Source organism: Danio aesculapii, chromosome 4 (genome assembly GCF_903798145.1).
Source record: "Danio aesculapii chromosome 4, fDanAes4.1, whole genome shotgun sequence".
Classification (NCBI taxonomy): Eukaryota; Metazoa; Chordata; class Actinopteri; order Cypriniformes; family Danionidae; genus Danio; species Danio aesculapii.
This window is the reverse complement of record NC_079438.1, coordinates 7,350,041-7,368,235: the sequence shown is the minus strand read 5'-3', so window position 1 is coordinate 7,368,235 and position 18,195 is coordinate 7,350,041. Positions and strand designations below refer to the sequence as shown.

Sequence of the window (18,195 nt, the reverse complement as noted above, 5' to 3'; positions counted from 1 at the left end):
GCAGAAGGTCTTTCTGTAGTTGTGGCAATAAATGGAGACTTAACCATTGAAACGATTCCTTCCATGCCTTAGAAGCGTGACTTGATCAATGCTTACCTACACAGCATGCTGGCATCAAAGGACCCGCTGCTCATATCGAATCCCTAGTCTTCCACACTTTAGGAAACGTAAACATTCAGGACGTGCCATTAGCACAGCCTGCACTAAAAGGAGGCTGGAGATTATGGATGGCATCACAGAGTGCAACGTCAATGCCACCTTGAAAAGCATGCCGTGACCCGGATTTGAACCGGGGTTGCTGCGGCCACAACGCAGAGTACTAACTACTATACGATCACGGCGAGATACGGGACAGCCGCTGGAGCCTCGCTCTCTGTCATACGTCTTTGAAAATGGAGGGCCCCCAGGGAAGTCAGTTTGCACGCGCTGCGGTTTTATTTTTGTTGCTTTTGCCTACCAGCACATCCCTTTTCCCCAAAAACACTGGGGTTGCAAACAATCAAGGAAAGTCGCAAACTAAATCCTGCATGCAGCCTGGACGTAGTCAGCAGGATTCGAACCTGCGCGGGGAGACCCCAATGGATTTCTAGTCCATCGCCTTAACCACTCGGCCACGACTACGAAGCTCGACCTTTCCATTGTGCTCTTGCCTGGCGCATTGGTCGTGCTGCCCGATGACATGTAGAGCAAACAAGAGCTCACCAGCAATAGATGTCGCTTGTAGGGATGGTATGCAGTTTAACCCAAAGAATGATCAGTCTGTCAGACGAAGAAGAGCCGGAGTCAGAGATTTAAATAAATAAATAAATAAAGTTTACTGAAGATAGTTTGCAGTTACATCAGCAGAAGCCAGCTTCAACACTCGCCATGAGTTCCTAGGCCGCTCTGCTTACAATCACAAATCAATAACAATTTTACTCTCACATAAGGTCATTAACTGCGTCACGCATATAGGTGTTCTAACCTGATTGGATAAAACACAGATAGACTAGGAAAATTTCCACGTGGGGTGCGTGCGTACAATTCTGAACAGTATCTCAAGCATAAACATCAGACATCCACTAGACTGTTCAGAGCTGACTCCAGACCTATGAAACGGATCCACAATCAAATAGAATACACACACTTAAAGTATAATCTGTTTCTTATCCGAGGCTGAGTGTAGTCTCAGCCGTCTTTATCAAAACTGGTTAAAAACTGGTATAATCTACATTCAGGCAGTTATATCCTTACTACACAAAGTCTATCTTGAATAAAAAGTAGAATCACCTTAAAAGAATTAACCGTAAAAACAGCAAAATCCCTTAAGACATTTTAGATAGTATTAACTCTTAGAAATAACAACGGAGACAGTTGCTTCCGGTCCTCAGCCCTCAGCTCCACTCAAGGCCTCCGTGACCTCTGACTTAGTTTGGTGGCTCCTGAAAAAGTTATAAAGAGACAGGCAAACGCACTGAACGTTCTTATATTAAGCAATGTGTTAACTTACTCATTAGTTAAAATCAATTCAAAGTTAATTACTCATTCAGATAATCAAATAATTATATAAAAATAATGAGAAACAAGATGATGAGGAAAGGATAAACGTTGATTCATGCTGAGATGGATAGGAAGGTAGAAATCCGAATCCTCCACGCTCTACAAAAGTTGGCTTACACGCCCAAACAGGGACTTGAACCCAGGAACGTCAGATGAAAAGTCTGACGCTCTACCGTCTGAGTTATCCGGGATCACTAGAGTATTAGCTTAGATTTAAGCACTTGTGACGTGTCACAGTAGCAGCGTGCACTGAAAAGTGGGCTGTACAAAACAGGTGGCAAGAGGGGGGCGTGATGCCAATGTCACCGTAAGGAATCCTGCCGTGAACCTGATCCTAAGCGGGGTTGCTGCGGCTACAATGCAGAGTACTGACCACAATCCGATCACGGCGAGTTACCGGACAGCCGTCGTGGTCCCTGTGCGACATGTTCCTCCCTCTGATTTGCCCCTTTCGGTTCAGTGAGCGCACGCTGTTGTTTTTCTCCTCCTACCAGCACGACGCTTTTCCCAAGTAACGCTGGAATTGCAAACATTTGATGACTGTTGCAAGTTTAAAAAGGAAGAGGACGAGCACGTGGTCTGCAGGACTCAAACCAGCACGAGAAGACCCCAATGGATTTCTAATGCATCATCTTAACCGCTCGGCCTCATGCCTAGTACACGTGTTGTGCATCCAGATAAAACTTTCAGCAAGCGATAGCTCACTGGCAAAAACTGTGGCTCCACAAGAAGAGCCTTACACGCCCAAGCAGGGACTTGAACCCTGGACCCTCAGATTAAAAGTCTGATGCTCTACCGACTGAGCTACCCAGGCTCCATGGCTGTGCATCGCAAGTAAGCAAGGTTTAGGGTTACCGTGAGGTGGGGTTTGGACTTGTGGTTGGTTTAGATGTTGCTAAAACACAACAGGTTACTGTGAGGTTGGTTTTATGGTTGCTGTAGGTGTACGAAGCACGAAGAGGGTGCAAGTAAGTTACCTTCCACGTAAACACCGGGCTATCTTAAACGAATGACCAGGATGGAATTAATTTTTTTTATTTGTATATGTATGTTTCTACAATTATGTTCGGTAAGATGACTTTCAATTTTGCCATGACATGCTTCGAAGCACGAAGATTGTGTGAGTAAGATAACTCCCACGAAAGCACCAGGCTCTATTAAATGAACGACAAGGATGGGATTCGAACCCATGCATCCAGAAAACAATGGATTAGCAGTCCATCGCCTCAACCACTCGGCCGACTCATCATGCATTTAGTCACTTTTCAGATGGGGGCTGGACTATGGCACGTAAGTATATATTTGCAGCTATTTTCGGTACAGACGACATAACATTTTGCAGGAACATCCTTCAATTTTACTTGTCCCACCTACCTATGTTCCTATTGCCTAGACAGTGATCTACACCTACGTGCAAATGGCTTTTGCTTGGAAGCCAGCTATGCTCACCACTATACTACCAACGCTTGCAGACGTCTCTTGCCAGAGGAGCTCTTACTCCTCCTAAGGGTCCTCTTACACTGCAGATCCTCGTTAGTATAGTGGACAGTATCTCTGCCTGTCACGCTGAAGCCCAGGGTTCGATTCCCTGACAGGGAGGCCCTTTTTTTTGTCTTTTACTTTTTAGCTGTTGCCTTTCACAATGGTGGCAACGGACTAAGTGATATATACAGCAGCCAAATGAAATGCAATGGCTGGGAATCGAACCCGGGTCAACTATTTGGAAGGCAGCTATGCTCACCACTTTACCACCACTGCTTGCAGATGTCTCGTGCCAGAAGAGCTCAAAAAGAATGCTTTCAACCAAGGCCCTCTTTGTCTTGGTTCTGCACTGAAAAACATGTCCAGCATATGGATCCCAACCATCTCAAGATGCACTAATCTACCCACATGTCATGGCACATCTTCACAAGAGTGGCGCCTGGCCATGTAATGTTACGGCAGCCAAAAGGTATACATTGGCTGGGAATCTACTTAGAAGCCAGCTATGCTCACCACTATATTACCAACGCTTGCGGACATCCTCTCACAGAAGTGTAGAAATTAAAAGCTTTCGACTGAGGAGTTCTTTGTGTGAGCGAAAAAAAAAAGTCAAGTATGGATGCCATCTCTTTCTGACTTTGAGGTTGGATAAAGCGTTCGAAGGTACAACCTCACCAAAAAAAAAAAACAGAGGTCAATAATTTCACTCTGCAGTGGTGGAGTTCTCATTTTCTGTCACCCAGTATTCACTGTAATAAGCTCCCCCGGTTTGAATGTCATTGCAAGGGTTGACTGGATGCAGCTCATGAAAGGGCAAGCTGATATTTTGTGGAGTAAAAGCTGGGCTATGTGTATGATTGAATGGGGTGCTTTGTTTGCTGCAAAACATGCTAATAATGTTCTGTGTGCACTGTTCATGTTACTGCTGATGACCAGTCGAAGGCTGATGAAGAATTAAGAAATATTAATGAAGAAAAAGCTGTCCAAGCCCAGTTTTCAACCCTCCTCTTGCCACCTCGACGTGAATCCGCCTATTTTTAAATAGCTAACTCTTGACAACTGCTCTCGCTTACAGCCGTACCACCCTGGAATGCTAGAGGGCAATAGTGCACTTTCAGCAAAGGAAGTGGTAGGCAGAGAGTGAGAAAGGATCACTCGATTTTTGTGTTGTTTGTTTGTTTTTTCAGAAAAAGTTTGAGTTTTTGACTTTTTTTTTTCTTTTTTTGATAATTTTGTCCACTTCCCAGCAGCACTTTGCTGTCTGGGAAGTTTGTGTTCTGTTATGAGTGCAAATGTGGAAGGACTCAAACGTAAAGATATGTACATGGATAGAAAACGAAGAGGGCAACTGGATAATGGACTGGAAGTAGGACAACACTTTGGACACGGACAAATGGGCGATAAAAGGATCTATACTAAAGAAGCTACAGTGATTGTTCATATGACAGAAGTGAATGATGCTAGAGCAGAAGACATCATAAAGGCTCTGACTGAGAAGATAGGAAAAGGGAAGGTTCTGGCTGTAAGACCAAGAAAGGAAAAGGAATGTGAAATAACTCTGCCAAGTTAAGAGGACGGCGAGGATTTGGAAGATGGACTCATGATAAAAGGGAAGAATTGTGAAGTAAGACACTTACAAGTAAGAGAGTATATTGTATCTTTTATACATTTCATTCACATGCTATATTCATTCATATACATTCAACACATGCTGTCCTTCGTTATTATGACAAGTTCTGGTGTCGATAGGATGCTCTTACAGTGCATGTGACAGTCCCTCCCTAGAAGAACTGTGATCCAGGGTCTGAGACTTTCTCCTCTCCAGGAGGAGGTTACAAGCATTAGATTTATTTTTGTCAGAGCAGCTGCAACATACTTGCGTGGAGGCCCACAGCTAGGCTTAAGGGCAAGTTTCTGCAGGACCTTCCCTGGTGGTCTAGTGGTTAGGATTCGGCGCTCTCACCGCCGCGGCCCGGGTTCGATTCCCGGTCAGGGAACTTCCTTTTGAGCTCTAGCTATGAAGATGTATGCGAACTGCACAGGCATGAAAGGGCAAAAGACCTCCTTCGAGCCGGAGTCGAAGCAGCGACCTAAGGATTGCCAACAACACACCTACAGTCCTCCGCTCTACCAACTGAGCTATCGAAAGCTTATGAGAGTCCCACACAAGCCCACCCCCTTAAAGTTGCTGCAGTCCGACTGCCAGAAAAAAAAGGGCAGTGGCAAAAATGCTCTAGGCTTCCCATACCGGGAGTCAAACCCGGGCCGCCTGGGTGAAAACCAGGAATCCTGACCGCTAGACCATATGGGAGCTGCCACTTATAAGGGCAGTCTTGGTCAGTTCTTTCTAAAACAAAATTACAAAGTCAATATCATGATTTGAAAAAAAGCAATACCAAAAGATTTTATTGAAATAATTGAAAAAAAAATGAGTTGCTGGATAAGGAAGAATTACCAGAGGTCTATTTTAAGAAGAAAAATGGAGAAGAGGTCAATATGAGCTTATGTACAGTTAAGAGTTTTTATGTTGTTTTTAGATCAAAGGCTTTTATAAGACCTATAGCATTCAACTACTGGAAGGAAAGATATGAGGATTTAAATGAAAAAGAAATATGGGGAAATGTCAGAATGAAATATATGGAACCAATTTTAGAAAATTGTAATTATTTATTGAGACATAATTGCATATTAACAGAAATGAGATTGTGTAAAATGGGAATTGAACAAGATATAACATATAAGGTGTGTATAAAGGAAGGGGAAGGTTTATTACATTTGTTCTTCTATTGTGAAAAGTTGAAGGAATTATGGAAAAATTTAAGAAAATTGCTAAATCGTTAATAGGGGACAAATATGTGGATGAACAAAAGAACTGGGAAAAAAAACATTTATTTGGTCAAAATGAATGTGGTATGTATGCTTTTAATCTATGTATAACAATTGCTAAGTATGTGATGTGGATAAGGAGAAATATGGCTAAACATGATGGGAAGAGAGTGGATATATGGCGTATGTTTAAAAACAGAATGGAGATGGCTGTAAAATTGATATTCAACTATTTTATAGTACAAGAAAAGGTGTTTAAAGGTATTTATAGAAATAATGGTAAAAGGGAACGTAATGGTTGAATACAAGGACAACATTTTAGTTTGTTATGGGAAAAATATGAAGTCTAATAATGAGTGTTGTAAGTATCATGTGATTTTTGTGTGATGTGATCATTTCTTTGTAAAAATGTAAATATTTGATTTTAATGAAAAAAAAAATATATATATCTCATCTGAACTCGGAAGCAAGGCAGGGTTGGGCCTGGTTGGTACTTGGATGGGAGACCACCTGGGAATACCAGGTGCTGTAAGCTTTTTAAATTCCTTCATTTGGCAGCTAATACACTTCCCAAAATATAATAAAAAAAAAAAAAAACAACAACTCTGAATTCCTCTCTGAACTCTGGAACCAGCCAAGTCAGTGTACCCACTTCCCCTGATTCCATTCGGGGGAAAGTGGGTACAGTGACTTGGCTGGTTTAACTTAGCAAGAGCTGTTGGTGCCCCGGAGCAGAAACGTAAAAAAAACAAAAAACAGGTAAACAATTGAGGGGACAAGGGCCAAGGGTCTGAGACTTTCTCCTCTCCAGGAGGAGGTTACAAGCATTAGATTTATTTTTGTCAGAGCAGCTGCAACATACTTGCATGAAGGCCCACAGCTAGGCTTGAGGGCAAGTTTCTGCAGGACCTTCCCTGGTGGTCTAGTGGTTAGGATTCGGCGCTCTCACTGCCGCGGCCCGGGTTCGATTTGCGGTCAGGGAACTCCCTTTTGAGCTCTCAATATGAAGATATATGCGAACTGAGAAAGAAAATTTGGCTGGGTGACTTCTAAGTGGTAGGGACTTTTGCAACAAGTAGGCTGGGTTTACGATTGGTGTAGCTGTAGTAGACGTTAATAAAAATCTGGCAGTTGGGGCAGCCTTTGAAACCAGGGGAGCACCCCACGGGTCTAGTGGTTAGGATTCGGCGCTCTCACCACCGTGGCCCGGGTTCGATTCCTGGTCAGGGAACTTCCTTTTGAGCTCTAGCTATGAAGATATAGTTGCATTAGTGTCTGAGTCTCTGTGGCGCAATCGGTTAGCGCGTTCGGCTGTTAACCGAAATGATGGTGGTTCGAGCCCACCCAGGGACGAATCAAGCTTTTCTCTGCCTTGCAACTGCTAACACATGCACTGGAAATAGATCCTGAGCCACGTGCTGTCTTGCGTTACAAGATGACGTCAGGATTTTGAAGCAGAAGTTTGTTGTCCAGTGCCTGGATTGGCTAAGTTACTTATTCCAGTTGACTAAAACACAGCATCAATCTTTACACAGGTAGGGAAGGTAATGATCAAAACAGTGACTAGAAAGAAAGTGTCAGAAGCCTGGCTAGCTCAGTCGGTAGAGCATGAGGCTCTTAATCTCAGGGTCGTGGGTTCGAGCCCCACGTTGGGCATTTCTGTTACCTTTCTCTCTCTCTTTTCGGCAGCTTTCATTTGGATTCATCGAGCTTTCCTATCAAGACAAAGTTCAGCATTTCTACCACAGTTGCATTAGTGTCTGAGTCTCTGTGGCGCAATCGGTTAGCGCGTTCGGCAGCTTTCATTTGGGTTCGTCCAGCAGACCAAGTGAGACAAAGTTCAGCGTTTCTACCACAGTTGGTATGGTTAGTCAGAGTCTCTGTAGCACAATCGGTTAGCACGTTCAGCTGTTAACCGAAAGGTTGTTGCTTTGAGCCCATCCAGAGACGAGCACCCCGAAGGCTTTTACTGCCTGTCATAAACCCGGCTAGCTCAGTTGGTAGAGCATGAGACACTTAATCTCAGTGATGTGGGTTCAAGCCTCACGTTGTGTTTTTGTTAGCTTTCTCTCTTTTCGGCAGCTTTCATTTGGGTTCATCCCGCAGACCAAGTGAGACAAAGTTCAGCGTTTCAACCACAGTTGGTATGGTTAGTCTGAGTCTCTGTGGCACAATCGGTTAGCGTGTTCAGCTGTTAACCGAAAGGTTGTTGCTTTGAGCCCATCCAGGGACGAACGAAGGCTTTTACTGCCTTGCAACTGCTAACACATGCAACGGGCAATGATCCTGGGCAACGTGCTGTCTAGCATTACAAGTTGACATCAGGATTTAGCAGAAGTTTGTTGTCCAGTGCCTGGATTAGCCAAGTTACTTATTTCAGTTGACTTTAAAACAACTAGAATGATTGTGTCAGAAGCCCGGCTAGCTCAGTCGGTAGAGCATGAGACTCTTAATCTCAGGGTCGTGGGTTCGAGCCCCACGTTGGGCGTTTCTGTTACCTTTCTCTCTCTCTTTTCAGCAGCTTTCATTTGGATTCATCGAATATACCTATCAAGACAAAGTTCAGCATTTCTACCACAGTTGCATTAGTGTCTAAGTCTCTGTGGTGCAATCGGTTAGCGCTTTCATTTGGGTTCATCCAGCAGACCAAGTGAGACAAAGTTCACCGTTTCTACCACAGTTGGTATGGTTAGTCAGAGTCTCTGTGGCACAATCGGTTAGCACGTTCAGCTGTTAACCGAAAGGTTGTTGCTTTGAGCGCATCCAGGGACGAGCACCCCGAAGGCTTTTACTGCCTGTCATAAACCCGGCTAGCTCAGTTGGTAGAGCATGAGACACTTAATCTCAATGATGTGGGTTCAAGCCTCACGTTGTGTTTCTGTTAGCTTTCTCTCTTTTCGGCAGCTTTCATTTGGGTTCATCCAGCAGACCAAGTGAGACAAAGTTCAGCGTTTCAACCACAGTTTGTATGGTTAGTCTGAGTGTCTGTGGCACAATCGGTTAGCGCGGTCAGCTGTTAACCGAAAGGTTGCTGCTTTGAGCCCATCCAGGGATGAACGAAGGCTTTTACTGCCTTGCAACTGCTAACACATGCACCGGGCAATGATCCTGGGCCACGTGCTGTCTAGCATTACAAGTTGACATCAGGATTTAGCAGAAGTTTGTTGTCCAGTGCCTGGATTAGCCAAGTTACTTATTTCAGTTGTTACCTTTCTCTCTCTCTTTTCAGCAGCTTTCATTTGAATTCATCGAGCATACCTATCGAGACAAAGTTCAGCATATCTACCACAGTTGCATAAGTGTCTGAGTCTCTGTGGCTTAATCGGTTAGCGCGTTCGGCTGTTAACCGAAAGGTTGGTGGTTCGAGCCCACCCAGGGATGAATTATGCTTTTCTCTGCCTTGCAACTACCAACACATGCACTGGGCATAGAGCCTGGGCCACATGCTTTCTGGCGTTACAAGATGACATCAGGATTTAGCAGAAGTTTGTTGTCCAGTACCTGTATTGGCCAATTTTTTTATTCCAGTTGACTAAAACGCAGCATCAATCTTTACACAGGTAGGGAAGGTAATGATCAAAACAGTGACTAGAAAGAAAGTGTTAGAAGCCTGGCTAGCTCAGTCGGTAGATCATGAGATTCTTAATCTCAGTGTCGTGGGTTCGAGCCCCACGTTGGGCGTTTCTGTTACCTTTCTCTCTCTTTTCAGCAGCTTTCATTTGGATTTATCGAGCATACCTATCAAGACAAAGTTCAGCATTTCTACCACAGTTGCATTAGTGACTGAGTCTCTGTGGTGCAATCGATTCGCACGTTTCGGCTGTTAATCGAAAGGTTGGTGGTTCGAGCCCACCCAGGGATGAATCAAGCTTTTCTCTGCCTTGCAACTGCTTACACATGCACTGGGCATAGATCCTGGGCCACGTGCTGTCTGGCGTTACAAGTTGACATCAGGATTTAGCAGAAGTTTGTTGTCCAGTCCCTGGATTGGCTAAGTTACTTATTCCAGTTGTTACCTTTCTCTCTCTCTTTTCAGCAGCTTTCATTTGGATTCATCGAGCATACCGAGTCAGAAGCCCGGCTAGCTCAGTCGGTAGAGCATGAGACTCTTAATCTCAGGGTCGTGGGTTCGAGCCCCACGTTGGGCGTTTCTGTTACCTTTCTCTCTCTCTCTTTACGGCAGCTTTCATTTTCATTCATCGAGCATACCTATCAAGACAAAGTTCAGCATTTCTACCACAGTTGCATTAGTGTCTGAGTCTCTGTGGCGCAATCGGTTAGCGCGTTCGGCTGTTAACCGAAAGGTTGGTGGTTCGAGCCCACCCAGGGACGAATCAAGCTTTTCTCTGCCTTGCAACTGCTAACACATACACTGGGCATAGATCCTGGGCCACGTGCTGTCTGGCGTTACAAGATGACATCAGCATTTAGCAGGAGTTTGTTGTCCAGTGCCTGGATTGGCCAAGTTACTTATTCCAGTTGACTTAAAATCAGCATCAAACTTTACACAGGTAGGGAAGGTAATGATCAAAATAGTGACTAGAATAAAAGTTTCATAAACCCGCCTAGCTCAGTTGGTAGAGCATGAGACACTTAATCTCAGTGATGTGGGTTCAAGCCTCACGTTGTGTTTCTTTTAGCTTTCTCTCTTTTCGGCAGCTTTCATTTGGGTTCATCCAGCAGACCAAGTGAGACAAAGTTCAGCGTTTCTACCACAGTTGGTATGGTTAGTCTGAGTCTCTGTGGTACAATCGGTTAGCGCGTTCAGCTGTTAACCGAAAGGTTGTTGCTTTGAGCCCATTCAGGGACGAACGGAGGCTTTTACTGCCTTGCAACTGCTAACACATGCACCGGGCAATGATCCTGGGCCACGTGCTGTCTAGCATTACAAGTTGACTTCAGGATTTAGCAGAAGTTTGTTGTCCAGTGCCTGGATTGCCCAAGTTACTTATTTCAGTTGACTTTAAAACAGCATCGAACTTTACACAGGTAAGGAAGGTATTGATCAAAACAGTGACTAGAAAGAAAGTGTCAGAAGCCTGGCTAGCTCAGTCGGTAGAGCATGAGACTCTTAATCTCAGGGTCGTGGGTTCGAGCCCCACGTTGGGCGTTTCTGTTACCTTTCTCTCTCTCTTTTCGGCAGCTATCATTTGGATTCTTCAAGCATACCTATTGTGACAAAGTTCAGCATTTCTACTACAGTTGGATTGGTGTCTGAGTCTCTGTGGCGCTACCTGGATCAGGATCATCTGTCTCAGTCTCTCTCCTCGTCCAATCGTTGCTCTCGCTCTCCATTGTGAGAATGGACGAGAGCCAATCTCCGCACTCGCTTTCCATTGTGAGAATGGACGGGAGCCAATCGCCGCTCTCGCTCTCCATATTGAGAATGGATGAGAGTCAATCGCGTCGCGGCATATGCAAATGAATGTCAACACCGCTGTCTTCTGACGAGAGCACATCATCATATAACCTATCAAGGTAAGTTATTTTTGTCAACGTCTATATCTACTGATAAAAGTTGTTTTGTCGATTGTAGTCTTTTGTTATGTCAGTCTTGGCCTCCTAACGCTGATTTATAATTTTATGACAAGAACTTTAACAAAAGTCACCCTAAGTTCACGTTTTTGTGCATAGTGTCAAAGTTCACGACCCCGCACCCTGTTTAACATTGCAGACTTTTGATACACTTGCAGAAATCATTGATTTTGTTCGAACGTGTCTTTAAATTAATAACTGTATCTAAATATACATGCATATACACTGTATATACGGTTGTTTGGATGCTTCAACAGCTCCCTCCCCCCGTATTTCTTAGCCAAAAACAAAATAAAGTTTACACAAAAATATATACACCGGTATGTCCTACACTTAACTATGTGCATAATACTTTTGGTTTGGGGGTGTTCATTGTTATTTATTTTTATTTTTTTATTATTTGTATCACCAAAGCCAACCATGCGGTGAGTGGCAAATACAGAAGTCTAGATATTATTGAAAGTCTTTGTAGTATTATTATGGAATGCTTTAAATATGATAAGTCATATATGTCTGTGTGTTTTTGTTCTCCATTTGTAGGAGAGCTGCTTGGTGTTGACTACCTGCATTGAACCCAGACTCAGAGGAAACAGAGGAAATGTTGGAGGATGTGGATGAAGGTGGGGAAGAAGATGAGGGCTTCGGGGAGGACGAAGTATATGATATAACTGTGCCAAGTCTCTCAGATGACCCAAACTTCTCCATCTCCTCCCACTTCCTACCCACCTCTGAGCCCATTGCCATTGCCCCAGCTGCTGTCTCTTCCATCCACCCTGCTGCCTCCACCGCCCTGGCAACTAACTCCTCTATCCATCCTCCAGCCTCCACTGCCCTGGCAACTACCTCCTCTATCCATGCTCCAGCCTTCACCGACCTGGCTGCGACCTCCTCCATCCACCCTCCAGCCTCCACCACTCGGACTGCCACCTCCTCTGCTGTTTTCACCGGCCTGGCTGCTGCCTCCACTGCCTATCCTGCTTCTGCATCCACCCAGTCTGCTGTCTCCACTGCCCTGGATGCTGCTGCACGCTCCACCCAACCCCCTGCCCCCTCCATCCAGCATGCTTCCTCCTCCCAAACTGCTGCAATCACCATCTTCTCTGATGCCTCCTCCCAACCTGTTGCCCACTCCACCCAACCTACTGAACCCTCCACCCAGCCTGATGCCTCTGCCACCCTGGTTGCTGCCTCCATGTTGCAGCAAAGCACTCCGACATCTGAGTCTGGTGTATGTAAATATCTTGTAACCCATCTATGTTTACGCATCTAACGCATCAACAATCTGTGTTTTGTGCCTATGTTTGTTATAAATATATATATGTGTGTGTGTATGTGTATGTTTATGTGTGTGTGTATTATAATTATTATTTTTATTTTTTTAGGCTGTGGATGGCTCAGGTGTACCAGGTATGGACAGAGTGGACAGCCTGGCAGATTATCTTGTGGACCTGAGGAATCAGCCCTCCCTTGTCCTCACCAACCAGCAGGTAAGGAATATAAACCCACTCTTTGTTCACTCTTTAACTTGTCATACTTGCTTACCTTTTGCACATTTTGCTTTCTCATTTGGCATGTATTATCTGCTTTCTCTGCTTAGGTGAGCAACATTGTTGCTCTTTGGCAGAACCTGCTGGACTATGACAAGCAGAGGGTGGTGTTTGCAGCCAGGCATCAAGCAAAGCTGGACACTGGGAGGTTTAGGTCCCCGAAGAAGAGACAGGAGTTTACCCCAGGAGTGGAGAGTTTGAAGAGGCATGCCCTGACCACCTCTGCCCCACTTGCACAATGGCCAGATTGCTGTCGCTTGGTTGAGACTTTTTTTGTCAGGCTCTGTGCCATACATAGAACACCCAAAAAGAAGGGGACCGGCATAGTGTCCAGATGGGATCTCATCCTGGCAGACTACAGGAAAATCAGGCGCAGCATTTTGGCCAATGCTATAGTGATGAAGCAGACTAACCTTCAACTGGTGGATGTGAGTCACACCACCCTGGTACAGTGGCATAATAAAAAAGTTAAACAGCAGGACACTGCAGTTGTGATGCAGGGGCTGCAACTTCCAAGCCGCTTGTCTGTGGCGGCTGACCCCTTATTGCCTGCCAATGTGAGCCCCCCATCTCCACCACCTCAGCCAGGCCCGGCCCACCAGTACCACTTGGCCAGTAGCACTGTGGGCCAGGCTAAACTAAAAAGAAAAAGGACCATTTTGCCAGACCCACCGGCTTTGCCACCTGCTCAGATGCAGCAAGCCCAACGGCAACTTATTCCTGCTCCACCACCAGGGACTCAACTGGTCATGCTGATGCCAGTGGCCTCACAGGGGTCTATGCTGGCTTTTGGGTTTGGCCTCCCTTCTGCCCCTCCTGCCATTCCATCCGCCCCTGGTACTGCTGTCGCTCCCGTTCGTAAACTGACCTGCAAAGTACAGCATAATACATGTAAGAAATGTGGGCAGTTTAGAACAGCGGAGACTGGACACAGCCAGTACAAGGGCATTAAATACTGCCCCTCTGTAGAGGCATTGCCGAAGGAGCAGTGGTTGGAAAGAATTAAAAAAGGAGAAAAATAATAAAACTGTTTCAGAAGACCTGGGCACTTCCTGAAGTGTTTATTTTTATTATTGACATTTAAATATTTTCAGGGGTCTTTTGTTTTACTTGTAAATTTTTGTTACTTTAAATTATAATAAAAAAATTGTAAATTTCTAATTTATTTGTTTATATCATTTATTTTACAATTGAAGTTATATTTGCTTATTTCATTTTGTGTTGTTATTTATTTTTGTTTAATTTATTGTAATTTTTTTCTCTTCTTTTGCACTTGTTTGCACTGCTGTTGAGCTATTATATTGTAAATGTAAATAATTGGCTATGACTAATTTTAAATAAATGTTTGGTCATTTTAACTGTTTCTCTGTTTGTTTGTTTTTAGTTGGTTGTGTTTTGCTATAGTATAATTCAAAAAATTAAATAGGCACAAAATGAAATAGTCCAGAAAATAATGTTTCAATAAAGAAACTAGTTTGTAGTTTCTCTATACTTAGCAAAATACTTAGCAGAAATGTACTTAAAAGCAAATATATTTATATATAAAAAAACAATAAAATATGTAGTATTAATCAAATATTAATAGTACAAATAAATTATTAAAAATGAAATAAAAAATATTTTCCTCTTCCGCCCCTTTTTCTTCTCTTCTTTCTCTTTTTTCCTCCTTTTCTTCTCTTTTTTCCTCTCTTCCCTCTCTTCCCCCTCCGTAACAGACTATTGTTCCCCAACACTCACCAATGTATATAAAGCAGAAATGGGAAAGGGAAGCCAATATAAAAATAACAAATGAGGAATGATTAACTATTTGGGAAACACAGATGGTCACAATTAATTCAGATTCATGAAGGGAATTTATTTGGAAAAATGTAATCAGGTTCTTTATAACACCTGAAATCAAATACTTTCAAACTAGAGATCAAGAAATGGTGAATGCTGGAGAAAATGTGGAAATGTATTAGCAGATCATTACCACATATTTTGGCACTGTAATATTATACACACCTATTGGCAAGATTTAAATAGAGATGAATGCAATAATGGGATTGAATCTGGAATGTAATGCAATTAAAACTATGTACCTGTGAATTTACTCTGCAGAAATACCAAAAAATGATGTGTATCTTCTTAACACACTACTAACAACTAGCAAAAAGGCTATTACAAAGAAATGGCTCAAGGAAGATCCTCCATCTGTAGGCGAAGGGTATGATATTGTTAAAGAGGTGTATGACATGGAAGTACTGACATTTACCTTAAGACAACAAGCTTATAAAATGTCTGCATACTGGGGTAAATGATTGAGAAGAAAAGTATTGTTTTAATTTCATTGTGGTGCTTTTATTTTATATGTTTGGAGCTTGTTGATGTTTGTCACGTAACCCTTAACATAATTTTATATAGCAACATTTATCAACGATAAATACGAATGTAAATAAGATTGTATTCGGTGACCTTTGACACTTGTATGTCTTTTTTGTTTCCATGTTCCTTTAAAAATGTCTGTTTGTTTGTTTTTATTGCTGTTTTGTTTATTTTGTTCTAAACTGTTTTGAAAAAGGAAAAAAAAACTAAAATGTATCATCATCATCCTGACGCAAACTCACAGCGTTCAGCATGTAGTTTTGCTGCTGTTAGATCAAAAACAACAGCTGCCATTCATGTTCATACACTGAAAAAATCTGTCTTTATAAATAACGTCTTTCATTTTACACAATCTTTTTTATTTAGGCTAGCTGCCTAATTCTCTTCAAAGAGCAGCTCTCATACAGAGCCCGTTATTTCAGTGTTTTTTTTTTCCAGGATATTGTGGATATTTGTGGATTCCTTCTTTCTTGCTCTCGGCTAATCACATGGAAAAATATGGAATTTGATCCATACTATCACACACTTTTCAGGTGAAGGGAAAAAGTGTTGCACTTATCTGAAAAATCTTTTTATGTATTAAATAATGAAGTGTTTTTTTTCTTTTAAAGGATTACTTGTTTTTATTTTTTCTATACTTTATTTTTATTTCTCTTTTTTTTAAAGAAAAAAACAAGAAAAAAAACATATAATAGATAAAAAAATTATAAAAATAAATCATAATAATAAATAAAATAAGTAGTACAATAAAACACTGGAACCTAAATTAACAGTTGACTGGTCGCACATTTCCTTACAGGTCACATTAACAAATACATATAGAAATCAGATTACACTGTGTAAAGGCATAAGTACAATCCATTTCTCCCAATATTGCAGGTATTTGTCCTTTTGTAGTTTTAAAGAAAAAGTCATCCTCTCCATATTTTGAACATTAGATATGATATCCAACCATTCAGATTTTGTAGGGGGTTCCAGTTGTAGCCACTTTCGAGTCACAGTTTTCTTACTGGTTGCTAGGAGTATTTTTAATAAATACTTGTCTTTTACCGTTAAGTTGGCGGCAATATTTCCCAGGTAAATTGTTGTAAAAAAGAAAAGTCCACATCATCACCAAAAATATTTTGTATTACTTGCATTACGTCCTGCCAGTATGACTGAATGGCTGGGCAACTCCAAAATATGTGAAAGTGGTTTGCCAAGTCTTCTCCACATTTCCTCCAGCACTGTCCCCTGTCCTTCTCCCGTGTTTGCATGCATGTTAACTTGGGGGTTATAAAGTATCTGGTAAGATTCCTCCAGCAGAAATCTCTCCACATACCAGAGCTGGAAGAGGTGGACTGCACTGAGCAGATATTCAACCAATCTTCCTCTGAGATAACTAGGTTGGATTCTCTTTCCCATTTTAGTCTGATGTCATTTGTTGAGTCTTCCTTGGTGGATTGGATGGCAGAATACAATTTTGAAACAAGTCTCCCATTGTCTTTGTTCTTGTAGATGTCAATAACTAAGTCAATTAAGTTAGGGGGATGGCTCTCCAAGCATCTAATCTCTCTATTAAAGTAGGTCCTGGTTTGCAGGTACCTAAAGAAATCACATTTGTCCAGACCATACATATCTGAGATTTTCTGAAAGCTATCTAATTCCCCATTTGAGGAAATTAAACTAAAAGTAGTGATGCCAAACCTATACAAAGTTTGAAATCTCCCATCAATTTTAGCTGGTTTAAAGTCAGGGTCAAATGCTACCCATTTAATCAATGTAGACTGTTTTTCAAGTAGTGGAGAATTACACTCTTTAAACCAGATTCTAAGGGGAACTTTGGACCACTGATTTAAGCTGTTTAAATAGTGTTTATGTAAAAACTTGCTACCCAATAATGATTGTAGTGGGATATCAATTTGTGAAGTTTCCAGGTCTTTCCATTTTGCTGTGTGTTCTGGGTTACAACAGATTAATAAGGGTCGTAACTGGGCTGCTTTGTAATAGTCAGACAAGCAAGGCAGTGATTTTCCCCCTTTAATTCTACTTTCCCCCTTTAATTCTAGGTCTCTAGGTCTCCTAGGTCTAAAAGAACTACACTCCTTCTTATCTTTACCCTCTTTAGGAATTATCGAAATGATTGCCTCACTCCATGTTCTTGGTGGTTCACCACCTTTAAGCATGTAGTTAAAACACTCATAAAGCATGGGAATTAACAGGTCTTTGAATGCCTTGTACCACTCAACTGGGAAGCCATCTGAGCCAGGTGTTTTATTTACTTTTAATCTTGAAATCGCTTTCCCTATTTCCTCTTTTGTAATCTCTGCCATTAGGGATTTATTCTGTGTTGTGCCTATGGAGGGTAAGTCTAATGATTCTAAGAAGATATTTATTCCTGTGGGTTTAGTTGTACTTACTTCACTATATAGATTTCTGTAATAGGTTTTAAAAATGTTATGGATATCATCTTGTTTGTGATTAATTCTATTAGTTTTAGGATCTCTAATTTACAGGATAGTCCGCTCTGCCTGCTGTTTTCTAAGCCTCCAAGCCAATAACTTCAAAGCCTTTGGGCCGTTTTCATAATATCTTTGCTTAGTAAATTTGGCTTTTTTCTCTAATTCTTCCTCATATAGTTCATTTATTTGCTTCTTAATACTTTTTATTTGGCTTAAGATATGAGGTTTCTTTTTCACAATATGTTCTCTCTCTAAGGTTTTAAGGCTCTCCTGCAAGTCAAACATCTTTTTACATTTTTCCTTTTTCTTATGTGATGTAAGGGCTATGAGTTTACCCCTAAGCACTGATTTTGATGCATCCCATAAAATACTTGGTGATACTTCCCCATTGTTGTTGTTATCGATGTAATCCTTTATTTATTTTTGAATAAATTCTTTATTTGTACTATCATTCAGTATAC

General features: G+C 42.1%; 1 protein-coding gene and 11 non-coding genes across 12 annotated transcripts in view; 8 read left to right on the top strand and 4 right to left on the bottom strand.

The window, feature by feature from the left end:
* The window catches only part of LOC130222807 (zinc finger protein 91-like), a 218,630-nt gene that overhangs the window by 10,916 nt on the left and 189,519 nt on the right, over window positions 1-18,195 (top strand). The window lies entirely within an intron of this gene.
* On the bottom strand, window positions 540-621 carry trnas-aga (transfer RNA serine (anticodon AGA)). The gene has a single exon. It is a non-coding gene; the product is annotated as a tRNA-Ser (tRNA).
* trnak-uuu (transfer RNA lysine (anticodon UUU)) lies at window positions 2,281-2,353 on the bottom strand. The gene has a single exon. It is a non-coding gene; the product is annotated as a tRNA-Lys (tRNA).
* On the top strand, window positions 4,947-5,018 carry trnae-cuc (transfer RNA glutamic acid (anticodon CUC)). The gene has a single exon. It is a non-coding gene; the product is annotated as a tRNA-Glu (tRNA).
* On the bottom strand, window positions 5,084-5,170 carry trnay-gua (transfer RNA tyrosine (anticodon GUA)). The gene is given in 2 exon segments: window positions 5,084-5,119; window positions 5,134-5,170. It is a non-coding gene; the product is annotated as a tRNA-Tyr (tRNA).
* trnae-uuc (transfer RNA glutamic acid (anticodon UUC)) lies at window positions 5,261-5,332 on the bottom strand. Its single transcript has one exon. It is a non-coding gene; the product is annotated as a tRNA-Glu (tRNA).
* trnan-guu (transfer RNA asparagine (anticodon GUU)) lies at window positions 7,127-7,200 on the top strand. Its single transcript has one exon. It is a non-coding gene; the product is annotated as a tRNA-Asn (tRNA).
* Window positions 7,431-7,503, top strand: trnak-cuu (transfer RNA lysine (anticodon CUU)). The gene has a single exon. It is a non-coding gene; the product is annotated as a tRNA-Lys (tRNA).
* On the top strand, window positions 8,263-8,335 carry trnak-cuu (transfer RNA lysine (anticodon CUU)). The gene has a single exon. It is a non-coding gene; the product is annotated as a tRNA-Lys (tRNA).
* Window positions 9,923-9,995, top strand: trnak-cuu (transfer RNA lysine (anticodon CUU)). The gene has a single exon. It is a non-coding gene; the product is annotated as a tRNA-Lys (tRNA).
* Window positions 10,106-10,179, top strand: trnan-guu (transfer RNA asparagine (anticodon GUU)). Its single transcript has one exon. It is a non-coding gene; the product is annotated as a tRNA-Asn (tRNA).
* On the top strand, window positions 10,885-10,957 carry trnak-cuu (transfer RNA lysine (anticodon CUU)). Its single transcript has one exon. It is a non-coding gene; the product is annotated as a tRNA-Lys (tRNA).